Here is a 12,968-nt window from a genome sequence, read left to right as displayed (position 1 = left end):
TTGGTATATAATTACTGCTGATGATATACTCTTGGGCATTATTGGCAGAATATAACTATTTCACATGGCATATAAATGGGTACTATTAGTGGCACTTGTTTACCAATAACATATTTTTAGGGTTTTTAAATTGCCATATAACTACTACTGCTGGCATATTCCTGGCTAACTAATGGCTTATAAATACCACAGCAATATTCTTGGGCTTTCCTTGTGGCACTTTACTAGAACAGACAATCAACTGCTGACATATTATTAGACAACTATTATTGTGCATGTTACTGGGATGTAACTACTGTAATATGGTTGGCATATTACTGTCCATTAATGGTGACGATGCTATAAGAAGTTGTATTGTGGGGGCAGGCACCATCACTCCTTTGCCACAGGCAGCACGAGAGCTACAATTACTGCAAATTGTGAGCCACCACCTAGGTAATGTGATTCTAATGACAAATTCCTTATCAGTCATGCAGTAAACACACACCAAAAAGTTTAACAAAACTTTGTTTTCAGGAATTATGTGTGATTCATAAAATGATCACCTATAGGACTAGAGAAAGTTTTGTCAAATGTCTTTCAGTGTGAGTTCCCTTCCAGTATTAATAATCTTCTACTTGTGTGTATTTTTTGCTGGAAATTCAGCATTAGATCACATTACTTGCGCATGGTGGTTTTACAATTTAAATTTGTAGTGTACTCACAATTGGTGGTACACATAGGTAATTTGAGTTGTCATCATTACTCATATACATTTATTTATTTTTTGAGGGTACGCATTTGGATGATATCATAAAAGCCAAATCTTAAAATAAACTAAAAGTAACTTTTCAGAACACATGCTTTCGTATTGTTTTTGGATCTCACATTTACTTTGGAAGACTTTAAATCAAAAAGATGATTTACCTCATATATACTATATAAACACATATATTCTGTGCATATGTTTGTTGAAATGAATTAGCTCATGCTTGTGTATATTGTTGCCATTTGTTATATGGCAAAATATGCATAATAGAAGGTATAGATGAAGCAACACAAGATCTATTGGTTTGGACGGATGATTACCATACAGTACAAATTAGTATCTTACGAAACATTCTGTATTTTATTAAGACTATTCCTGTTTTTATCCCATTTGAGATATTATGTCAGTTATAGAAACTGACCTCTACATTTGTCTGGCTGGATATGCCCTCTAGAATTAAATTCTTGATACTCCTAAGAAGTCCCTAGGACTGAGACAGAGGGGACGTCACTATGTCACTCATGCATTGATATGAATAGTTCGACAAAGGCTTTTGTCCAAAAGCTAAACAGATTGAGCAGAGGTCTCATCTTTGGTTTCTATCTAATTTCCAATGCGTTTGGGAAGACAGAGAAATGTCATTGCTAACCCAGGAACTAAACTTTCCTATTCAATCAGGCATTCCTGTAGTCAACATTTTAATTTAGCAGTTTATCGCTCTCCTTTAACTCCTATATGGGATAATACAAATTTTCTTCCAGGAGTATCATTACAGATGAGCGGTTCAGTTTTGCTATAAAAAAAAAAACTTTGTGGTACTGGCTTGGATCACTTTGAGTTCTGAGTTAAACTGAGTCCCAAATCGGAGCTTTTTCATCAAGTTCATAACTCTGATCTAAAAAAACAGATCTTGCGTAATTTGGATTGCATTTAAATCCCTCCCTCATGATTTCAATTGTGGTGGCCAAAATTGACTGTTAATGACTGGAAATTAATGTTATTGATGTTAATAATATTTTAGTAAAAAACAGGTCCAAGTTAAATGATTTTAGCTGTTTTTATAATTTTTTTTAAAAAAATCCAAAACCAAACCAAAACACGGGAGTTTGTACACATATCTATTTATCAAATAGAACAGGTTATGTTTAAGACTTTATACAGCATATGACATAACATAGCATTCTGTGGATTCCCTAGCTCAAAGACACAACATCTCACAGCCTCAGTTATTTGATTATCTATATACATTATTTTTACAAACTTGTCTTAAAGCTAAACTGTTTTGTAATCTCAACCTGTTTGAGACAATTTACTACAACTCTGAGCTTACATTATATTTACTAAAATGCGGGTTTTTAGATGTGGAGTTGTTGCCCATAGCAACCAGTCAGATTCTAGCTATTATCTGCTAGAAGGTACTAGATAAATGATAGGTAGAATCTGATTGGATACTATGGGCAGCAATTTCTAAAAATCCGCACTTTAGTAAATACACTCCTAAGAGGTGTGGGGACACATAGAGTAGCAGGGTAACAATTGTAGATGAGAGGAGAAAGCAAAGTACAGCTAATGAAAGGCATAACCATTATCAACTGCACATAATAAAACAGCCAATGTTGACTGGGATTTCTGTGGAGCTCTGGGATTTAACTGTTTTATATTTGTGAGAAGATGAGAATTACCCCTTTTCCACTAAAATCCCGGGTCTGTCCCGGGATTTTTTACCTGGTACTTTGCTGGGTCGTACACGGCTTGTACACCGTTTCCACTGCACCCTCGTCCCGGGTTTTTGCCAGGTCACCTCCGTTTCCACTGAACCCGGCTAAGCCCAGCAAAACCTGTGGATGTCATAAAAAATGGCCTTTATTCAGGCTCACAAAGATGACATCACAGAATGGGAACAAAAGGGAGGGGTGGGGACTGCTCACAGCATTGCAGCAATGATGGCCGACGAGTTACCAGTGTATAGCCCGGAGTTCCTGAATGTTTGCAGCTTCTGCTGTTACACAGCTACTGAGAGCATGATTCAGCTTGTGACACTGTGCTGCATTGTGCATTGTCATTTAAGGAGGAGGCGAGCACAATATCTGATGGAGAGGACTAATTCTCGACATCAGTATTTGTGCAGGAGGAGAGCCCTGATTTTATTGACCATGGTAACCATACTGAGAATAAGCACAGCAAAACAACCGAGAATGTGGGTCAGAGACCGCAAGCATGAAGAGGTTTTCATGACGACTGTAGAAGCCGTTCAGGAGCAGTGGATGTCACACTTCCGGATGTCGCGTGCTACATTTCAGTATATACTGGACCTACTCACCCCAGCACTTACCATGCAGTAGACCAATTTCAGGAAGCCCATCGAGCCAAGAAGGAGACTAGTGAATGCCCTCTAGTGGTATGCTTCCCCCAGGGAGTACCGCACAATCTCCTGCTTGTTTGGAGTTGGCATCGGCAGTGTGTGCAAGATCGTCTACCAGGTCACGCAGGTAATACTGAATAACCTCTACCACCACTTCATCTGCTTGCCTGAAGGTGAATGCCTAGATGATACCATCCAAGGCTCCCTGAGGCGCGGTTAGCCCCAGTGTGCGGGTGCCATCAAAGAGACTTACATCCCTATCATCGCCCCCCCCTGACAACCCGGCAGTTTACTACAACCACAAAGGATGGCATTCTATTCTACTACAGGCTGTAGTGGATCACAAGTACTGGTAAGCATTTATTAACAATGTGTGTTTTATATCCATTTCACCCTTTTATTTTTTGTGGTTTGGGATACATAATGTAATAAACATTTTTTTTAGCTTCACAGATGTGTTTGTTGGATAGCCTGGCCGAACACATGATGCACGAATTCTGTCCAACTCCAATCTGTATAGTCTTGCAGAGAAGAAGCAGGATGGCTGGCTGTTTCCTAAGGAGGTAGTACATTATTGTAGATTATAGTAGTAATAATAAATTATAGCAGGCAAAGGGCCATATTCAATTTGGAGCGAAGAGCCATTATCGGCGATACGTCATTTTTGCTATTCTCACTTATCCCCGTATTCAATTTAATGACTTTTCACAGGTGCGTAAAGTCAGAGTTTCGAACCCAGCGAAAAAAAGTATCCCCATTGAATAGGTGGCGAGAACAAGTGCAAAATTGGCGTTTTGGGGTGCAGACTTCTAAAAACCACCATGTACCCCTTGGACAGGCCCCTAAAGATATTCTGTGTAAAAAAAAAAAATACCACAGGACACCCCAAAAAATATATTTTCATTTTGGGGGCAAAAAAAAAATATTTGGGGAACAAACTTTTAAACTAGCGAAATAGACTCCAAGTATTTAAATTGGGAACTCTTATCCCTGGTGGTCTCAATGGGAACATCAATTATTCAGCTTTTCTAATGGACTAATCTCCTTATTTCATATCTCCTTATTAACGACTTACTTTAATAAGAATGATCATTAACTAGGGATTTTTATGTAATATGAGATCTCCCTATTTAAATAAATTATTATTATTAACACTCTTTATCACTGTGTTTTATTTGCTCACTCAGTTTTCACTTTTCATCACCTTTTTTAATATTTTTTAATATTTTTTATATTTTAACACTGTTTATCACCTTTTTCATGTGAGGCAACACACACCGGCAGTTAGATTTCTGCTCCACTGGACACAGCCCTATTTACCTTAATTTTTACCCATTTCTTTGGGTTATGCAATTGTGCACATTTTTATCTCAATCTTTGCTCACATTCACAAAATAAATAATTAACACATAACTATTAATTATCCTATATTTCTATACACCTACACTATATTTTCTCATCTCCACATATGGCCCAGCTTTCAGCTTTTAGCTGTGAGCTTTTATATCAATTTATTATTCTCTCAATCATTTTTCTACTAATTACCACATTTTATTTCATGTCACCATTTTTAACTTTACTAATTTCATTAATTTTATTTATTTTATTTATCTTATTTTTATTTTCATTTGTATTTTATATGGTAGAATATTAACATTATTATTATTTTATTATTTTTGTATTCACCAATTAAATATATTAGTCCATGATTTTGAGTATTTAACACATTTGGGTATTATTCCAATGTTTAATTTGGAGCAATGGAGTTATATCATAAGTCATATTTATTCATTTATTTTACATTTTTAGGGACCTGCTCATGTGTATGTGTTTGCATTTTCATGTTGATGTGTATGTGTGTATGCATGTGCATGTACAGTCAGGTGCATAAATATTGGGACATTGACAGAATTTTCATATTTTGGCCTCTGTTCACCACCACAATGGCTTTGAAATGAAACAAAAAAGATGTGCTTTAACTGCAGACTTTCAGATTTAATTTGAGGGTAATTACATCCAAATCAGGTGAACGGTGTAGGAATTACAATGGTTTCTATATGTGCCTCCCACTTTTTAAGGGGCCAAAAGAAATGGGACTATCAACTCAAAAGCTATTTCATGGACAGGTGTGGGCTATTCCCTCATTATTTCATTATCAATTAAGCAGGTAAAAGGTCTGGAGTTGATTCTAGGTGTGACATTTGCATTTGGAATCAGTTGCTGTCGACTCTCAATATGAGATCCAAAGAGCTGTCACTATCAGTGAAGCAAGCCATCATTAGGCTGAAAAATCAAAACAAACCCATCAGAGAGATAGCAAAAACATTAGGTGTGGCCAAATCAACTGTTTGGAACATTCTTAAAAAGAAAGAACTCACCGGAGAGCTCAGCAACACCAAAAGACCCGGAAGACCACGGAAAACAACTGTGGTGGATGACAGAAGACTTATTTCCCTGGTGAAAAAAACCCCTTCACAACAGTTGGTCAAATCAAGAACACTCTCCAGGAGGTAGGTGTATATGTGTCAAAGTTAACAATCAAGAGAAGACTTCACAAGAGTGAATATAGAGGGTTCACCACAAGATGTAAACCATTGGTGAGCCACAAAAACAGGAAGACCAGATTAGAGTTTGCCAAACAACATCTAAAAAAGCCATAACAATTCTGGAACAACATCTTATGGACAGATGAGAAAAAGATCAACTTGTACCAGAGTGATGGGAAGAGAAGAGTATGTAGAAGGAAAGGAACTTCTCTTGATCCAAAACACACCACCTCATCAGTGAAGCATGGTGGTGGTAGTGTCATGGCGTGGGGATGTGTGGCTGCCAATGGAACTGGTTCCCTTGTATTTATTGATGATGTGACTGCTGACAAAAGCAGCAGAATGAATTCTGAAGTGTTTCGGGCAATATTATATGCTCATATGCAGTCAAATGCTTCAGAACTCATTGGACGGCGATTCACAGTGCAAATGGACAATGACCCAAAGCATACTGCAAAAGCAACCAAAGAGTTTTTTAAGGCTAAAAAGTGGAATGTTATGCAATGGCCAAGTCAATCCCCTGACCTGAATCCGATTGAGCATGCATTTCACTTGATGAAGACAAAACTGAAGGGAAAATGCCCCAAGAACAAGCAGGAACTGAAGACATTTGCAGTAGAGGCCTGGCAGAGCATCACCAGGGATGAAACCCAGTGTCTGGTCATGTCTATGCATTCCAGACTTAAGGCTGTAGTTGCCTGCAAAGGATTTGCAACAAAGTATTAAAAAGTGAAAGTTAGATTTAGGATTGTTTAGTTTGTCCCATTACTTTTGGCCCCTTAAAAAGTGGGAGGCACATATAGAAACCGTTGTAATTCCTACACCGTTCACCTGATTTGGATGTAATCACCCTCAAATTAAATCTGAAAGTCTGCAGTTAAAGCACATCTTGTTTGTTTAATTTCAAAGCCATTGTGGTGATTGAATAGAGGCCAAAATATGAAAATTCTGTCAATGTCCCAATATTTATGCACCTGACTGTATGTGAGAGTGTGCTCTATTCTTTACATATTACTAATTATTTCCCTTCTTTGATATGTAGGTATTTATTATAATGGGTTATTGACATATGATTATAGTCTCTATATCATTTAGGTACAGTCCTCCCCGTTTAGAATTCCCCCCCCCCCCTTTTTCCCCTCCTGTCCCCTTATTTGAGGTGATTATTAAATGTTTATTTTGCACAGTAAACAGTGCATTCCAGCCAATAATTAGCCGCTATACAGCCTCTCCCTCTCTCTAGGATGAGACATTAATATTTAATTCATTTATCTTACAGCCGACTCACAAATGAAGTAAATTTGGGTCGGATTCTTTTTGTTTACCTATGCTAATTACCAAGCTTCCTCATCCTCCCCTTTCCCAATAAAGCCTATAATTGGTGGAGACACTTACACTGATGATTGGATGCACTCGCTATCACTCAGGCACAGAGTCTAGTGATTGGCTGAGTGCGAGTTGAAAGACCAGACAGGAGTAGCATAGAGCCCACGGCGATCAGGTGACCAAGCCTCAGGCGAAACGCACGTCAGCTCTCACATACACCACTCCAGCAGCCTCTCTCACACAGACCTGTGGTTGCAAGGTACATTCCTTCACTTTCCCTCATAGCGATCTCTCATCTGGGAGGATGCTGGTGACTTCTCCTGCAATGCCAGTACGGTAACAGGAGTTAAGACACAGCTGATGACCCAGAAAGCAGAAGTGCTTCTGTTGTTTCCTCCAGGGTCAGCGTCTTCCTCTCTCTCATCCCCTGTTCGATGCCTAGGCAGGGGAAAGTAGAAGTGGACAGTCGCTCATCTTGTTACCCTTGGTTAATTCAGTATCAATACAATTGTAACACCTTCAAGGTTCATGTGATATTGAGTATTCTTACAGCTTAGATTTGCTTTAGAGGGTTAAGTGATCCTATTGTATATTTTGCTCTTATCAGGTTAAACCCTGTGATTTTTTGTATATATATTTTTGCTCCAATCAGGTTAACCCTTACACATGTTTCCAGTTCAATCATTCTGATGTGTGCTCATTTATGTATATATGTTTCAGACGAGCCCTGTCTATTCTGAGGACGGAGTCAATGATTAACATCTATTTGGGTTTCAAGAGCTGATCTGTTTACACAGGTCTTTACTTGATCTAACTTCTCTATTAACCTGTAGTTATTTTGACTTTTAATTTACCATGTTTTTATTTTTGTCATATTAGCACTAAGCGTGATCAGTCTGGGACCTTTGACCCAGTGGCGGATCCAGGGGGAGGCGATGTTCAGTGATCGGAGCCTGTGCAATGCTCGGGGTTGCGCATTACACAGGCTCCAATCAGAGCACAGGCTAAACAGCTCAGTGCATGATCCGGGGCAGGTAAGTGAAAATGCCCTTCATCGGAAGGACCTTGTCGATGTCAGGCGATGGGCGGAGCTGAGGGTGGGGAAAAAGGCAGTGGCACCTTGGTGGGAGGCACAATAAGTGACAGGGCGTTCATGGCTCCGTGCTGTATAGCTAGCAGCCAGGTCATGGAATGGAAGCGGGACTCCAGTGGGGGAGGATGTGGCAGCAGAGCAGCGGGAACCCATGAGTGGATGCGGCCAGTGACTCTCCGGCTGGCTGTTAGTAAGGAGCTTGGGCTGCCTGGCAGTGGGATGATGTAAGACAGTAGTGTCAAACTCAGCCCTCCAGCTTTTGTGGGACTACATATCCCAGCATGTGTAGTTTCACTGTAGCTGGAGGGCCCGAGTTTGATACCACTGCAGTAAGAGGAGCTTGGTCTGCCTGGCAGTGGGGTGGAGGGGTACTATACCAGCCTCGCAGTTGGGTGGAGGGGTACTATACCTGCCTGGCAGTGGGGTGCTAGGGCTGGCAGGGGGGTTGAGGGGTACTACACCTGCCTGGCAGAGGGGTGGAGTGGTGCTAGAACTGGCAGAGTGGTAGAGGGGTACTATACCTGCCTGGCAGTGGGGTGGAGGGATGCTAGGGCTGGCAAGGGGATAGAGGGGTACTGTATCTAGGGCTGTCATGTGGTGTGTATATATAGAATGCTGGGGGCTGTCACGTCATAGGCAAACGCAGGGGGGTTTCTGTCTGCCTGGAAACCCCCCTCCCCAGCCCACACCATGACCACAATTGAAATAGTAATATAATATAATTTTACTAGTGCTGTCTGTTCTTCTCAGTATCACAAATGAAATAATAGCACCACCTGTGGATCTTTTAACATGTATCAGCCAGTAATAAATAACCTGTGCACCAACTTGGTGATCTGAAAAACATTCACTTTTAAGGATGGGCTGCTATAGAGCCCAATACATATATGTCCAGGGCAGTGCTAGGTTCCTCTGCTGCTCCCCCAGACTCCTGGACTGGCTCTAATGCTCTGGAATGGTGCCCACAACTAAAATAAAACCATTCAGCTCAGGCAGGATGGCCCTACTGCCGCATTTAATGGGTTACAGTGATTGTTGGTCCTCTATATGCTGGACTTATGACACACAATACACTTTGCATGACGCATATTAAAGCTGGTTAAGTGCTAATTCTACCCTCTTCATGAACTAGCCACACTCACTCTAAAACCAGGCATTTGGAAACCACCCTCTAGAAATCCTGCATTTGTATAGGGCCACAACTAGTGGGGGGGGGGGGGCTGGAGGTGCATGTGCACTAGGTGCGCTGCTGCACTCACCGCCAGTGTCCTCCAGCCCGGCACCACAGGGTGGCTCCAAGACGGACGCCCGCTGAGATTTTATTACCAGCAGGCGCCCAGCTCCTTCCCTTCAGCGCCGCAATAGCCGGAGGATAGAGTTCTCTCCTGAACTCCAGCTTCTGGCTCTCCCCACGGGAACTATGGGAGAGACATCATGACATCTCTCTCATAGTTCCGAGGAGCAGCCAGATGGCGACGGACGTAGGAGTGGGGTTTAAGGTAAGTATTGTTTTTTTTTTTACCATATGGGCACTACTACTGTGGCATTACTATGGGGGCATTACTGTATGGGCATTACTATATGGGCACTACTATGGGGGCATTACAATATGGGCATTACCTCAGGGGGCATTACTGTAGGAGCACTGGTGCAGGGGGCATTACTATGGGGGAATTACCAGGGCGGGCACCAAATTACTGTCTTGCCCCAGGTGACAAACAGAAAGGGGAGGTGCCAATACAGGAAAGAGGAGGAGTCATAATTAATCATTAAATCGCCCCCCCCTAAAAGAGCAGTCTAGATCCGTCACTGCTCTGACCATTTGGTTTAAGAGATTCATTTATGGCAACTGCAGTGCAAAAATTTGATTGAGATAGCAAGTTATCAATTAAGCTATGCAGAGAGAGATTATCTTGTACCAGAATACATTTTTGTGTTTATCATTATTATTCACCCCATTTTTGTTTTTAGAGGCTGTATCAATATTTTTTTCTTTATTTGGAGTGCTTGTATATCCCTTAAGGCTAGAGTAAATTCTTACATTATTACTTTTATATACTCATTATTTCTGCCTCAGGGCTTATTAGAGCGATTTATCAGAGCCAAATTTTCGCCTTCAAACATACTTCAATGTATGTTATTTCAGTATGATCTGTGTGTTATATAAATGTTTTGTGATATTTGTCACTCTTTTTAGAGGGAATCTAATAAAGGTTACATTTTATTGATTATAATATCTTTCATAATCTATATTCTTCAATTTTTCAAATTATTTTTTCAAGAGTGCCCCAAAAAGAGAGTTTTTGTCTTTTGTTGCTCTTTGCAAAGTTTTTTTGTATGGGTCCCCAAGTATGCCCCAGGTGTTTTTTTGATTGCAGGTGCTTGCGGGAGGTGGATTTTTAACGATTTTGACAAATTCACTTTAGCCACTTAAAAATATGCTTGCACCCATTTTCATGTACCTCAAATTTGATAGGATTACTTATTTTCCCAAAAAACAGTGGCTAAATACTATTCTTCACCACTGTCCCAAAGACACTAAATTGCACCTATTGAGACCATTCAAAGACCCCAAATAGCTTTTGCAGGGCTATTCGGGGTACCCATAGTGAACCCCCTTATCAGAGCATCTTTTGGGGTTGTCAGGCTGATTTCCCCAAAAATTACAGATCTTTTCACCGATTTAGTTTGATGATAGCGAAAAGTCCGGGCACAGACTTTTCGCTCCAAATTGAAAACAGGCCAAAGTGTGTTCAGCTCCCTCTATTTTTTTTTTATTTACTCTGGGCCTGATTCAGAGCCGGACGCTATTTGCGCTCGCTCATTTAGAAAATGGGGCCGGCTATTTAAATTGAGCGCTCGCTCTTTGCAGTCTGTTGACGCCTCTATGTCTGAGTGAGTGAACGAAACATGCGCTCACTATTTTCTAAAGACGCCCCCTGGCCGCTCGCATCCTACGTCATCTCTGCTATTTATTTGATTAATCGAGTACATCGAAAGGCATCTGAACTGCTCGCAGTGCTTGTGGTAGGATTTTCCTACCGCAATCATGCGAACAGTTCAGGCTAAGAAACAACCAAGTGACGTGGTCGATGACGCTGCTTTGTTAATTATGCACACCCTTAAAATGCCCGTTTTGACCGTTTGGCACGCCTGCGTTCGGATCACCACTCCCCATTTTCAAGCACCTTCCCCTGTTACCACCCACAAACGCCTTATTCTGTCACTCAAATTAGCAGGCATTCGCTATTTTGCGAGCACACAATTTCCGACCGCAATGACTGGTTCGTGCATGCGCATTACAACCCATACGCATGCGCAGTTGTGCGAACATCGCTCGGAGCGAACGAGCGGCCGCTTACGAGCGGCTCTGAATCAGGCCCTCTGTGTGCAAATGTAGCAGCATGGTTGGTGTGATGGTCAGCATTCCTCAAACTTAGCACTTTAGATTTGACTTTTGAAAGGCTTGGTTATGAAATATCGGTAGTTGGGATGCCAGCTGTCAAAATACCGACAGCGGCATCCCAATGCTCGGTATCCTGACAGGGGTTAGGTAAGTGTCCTGACTCTTCCTTTAACCCTCTAGCCCTAACCCTCCTTTTGTGCACTCTAACCCGCCCTACCCCACACCCCTATCCTCCCCGTTAGTGCCTAACTCTAACTTCCCCCCTGTCTGTAGCCTAACCCTATCCTCCCCCCCGTAGCCTAACCTTTACCCACTCCCCTGTGGCGACTAAACCTAACACCCCCGCGGCTTACACCTAACCGGCTCCGCGATAATTATGATTGGGATGCCAGTTGTCATCTCCACTACTGTCTAGATAACGGTGCCGGTCTTCAGGCCGGAAGTGGAGATTCATCGCTGGGATTTCGAGAGAAGGCATCCCGGCTGTGGGTATCCCAACTACATCCCCTTTGGAAATACAGGTACTGTATATTATGTGTTTCCAAGTATTAGCCATGTTGCCACTGTTGTTAATTAGCAAGATAGTATGTGTAATGCACTGCAGAATATGCGCATCATTGACCCAAAATTAAATTTTATATTTCCAAACACAAGTACGCCGTGATTTACACATAACAATTCAGTCATCTACATGATCCCCATGTGAAAAAATGTCTCACCTCTGCAATATAAGTGATACTCTTTTCTATTTCTTTACAGAAATCGAAGATTGTGGATAGGGTGGATATTCCAGTACACCTGACTGGGGATACTGCATACCCTAGGAGGTGGTGGCTTATGAAGGGTTTCACTCAACGGGTCCACTTGTCGCAGGATAAAATTACTTATACCCACACCCTCAGTTCTGCCAGGATGGTTGTGGAGAATGCCTTCTGGCATTTAAAGGGATGTTGGCGCTGCTTGATGAAGCGTAATGATGTGGACCCAGTGGCATAACTAGGGCAGGGCTGCTGGGGGCGCCGCTGGCCATGGTAACGGCCCAACCTAGTTAGCCAGTGTAGTGCCGGCCACAGTGAGTGCGGTTATCACTACACATTTACTCAAGACCGGCGCTGGGCTTCCCTGCGCCCAGTGCTGTCCTGTGCTTCACATCCGAGCCCCTTCCCTCCCCGTGAGCGTTTACCCAATAGCGCCAGGTGGAGGGTGGGAGGCAGACTCAGGCTAGTGCATTTACCGACACATCGCCACCAGCATGTTAATCAGTAGCCAATGAGAGTCAGACAGATTCTTATTGGCTGCTGTTGCTGCACCCACTGCAAGAGCCGGGCTGGAGCTCACTCATGGGCTCCGCCTTCTGGCTCCTGCTGTAGGTAATGGGAGAGACATCATAACGTCTTTCCCATAATGCAGAGCGCGCCAGCCTGGGAGGACTGACGGTGGCGGGAGCACTGGCCATAGCGTGGATTCAGGTAAGTGTATTTTTTTTC

The sequence above is a fragment of the Taudactylus pleione genome, unplaced genomic scaffold, assembly GCF_031769625.1.
Source record: "Taudactylus pleione unplaced genomic scaffold, aTauple2 ptg000960l, whole genome shotgun sequence".
NCBI lineage: Eukaryota > Metazoa > Chordata > Amphibia > Anura > Myobatrachidae > Taudactylus > Taudactylus pleione.
This window is presented reverse-complemented; position numbering follows the sequence as displayed.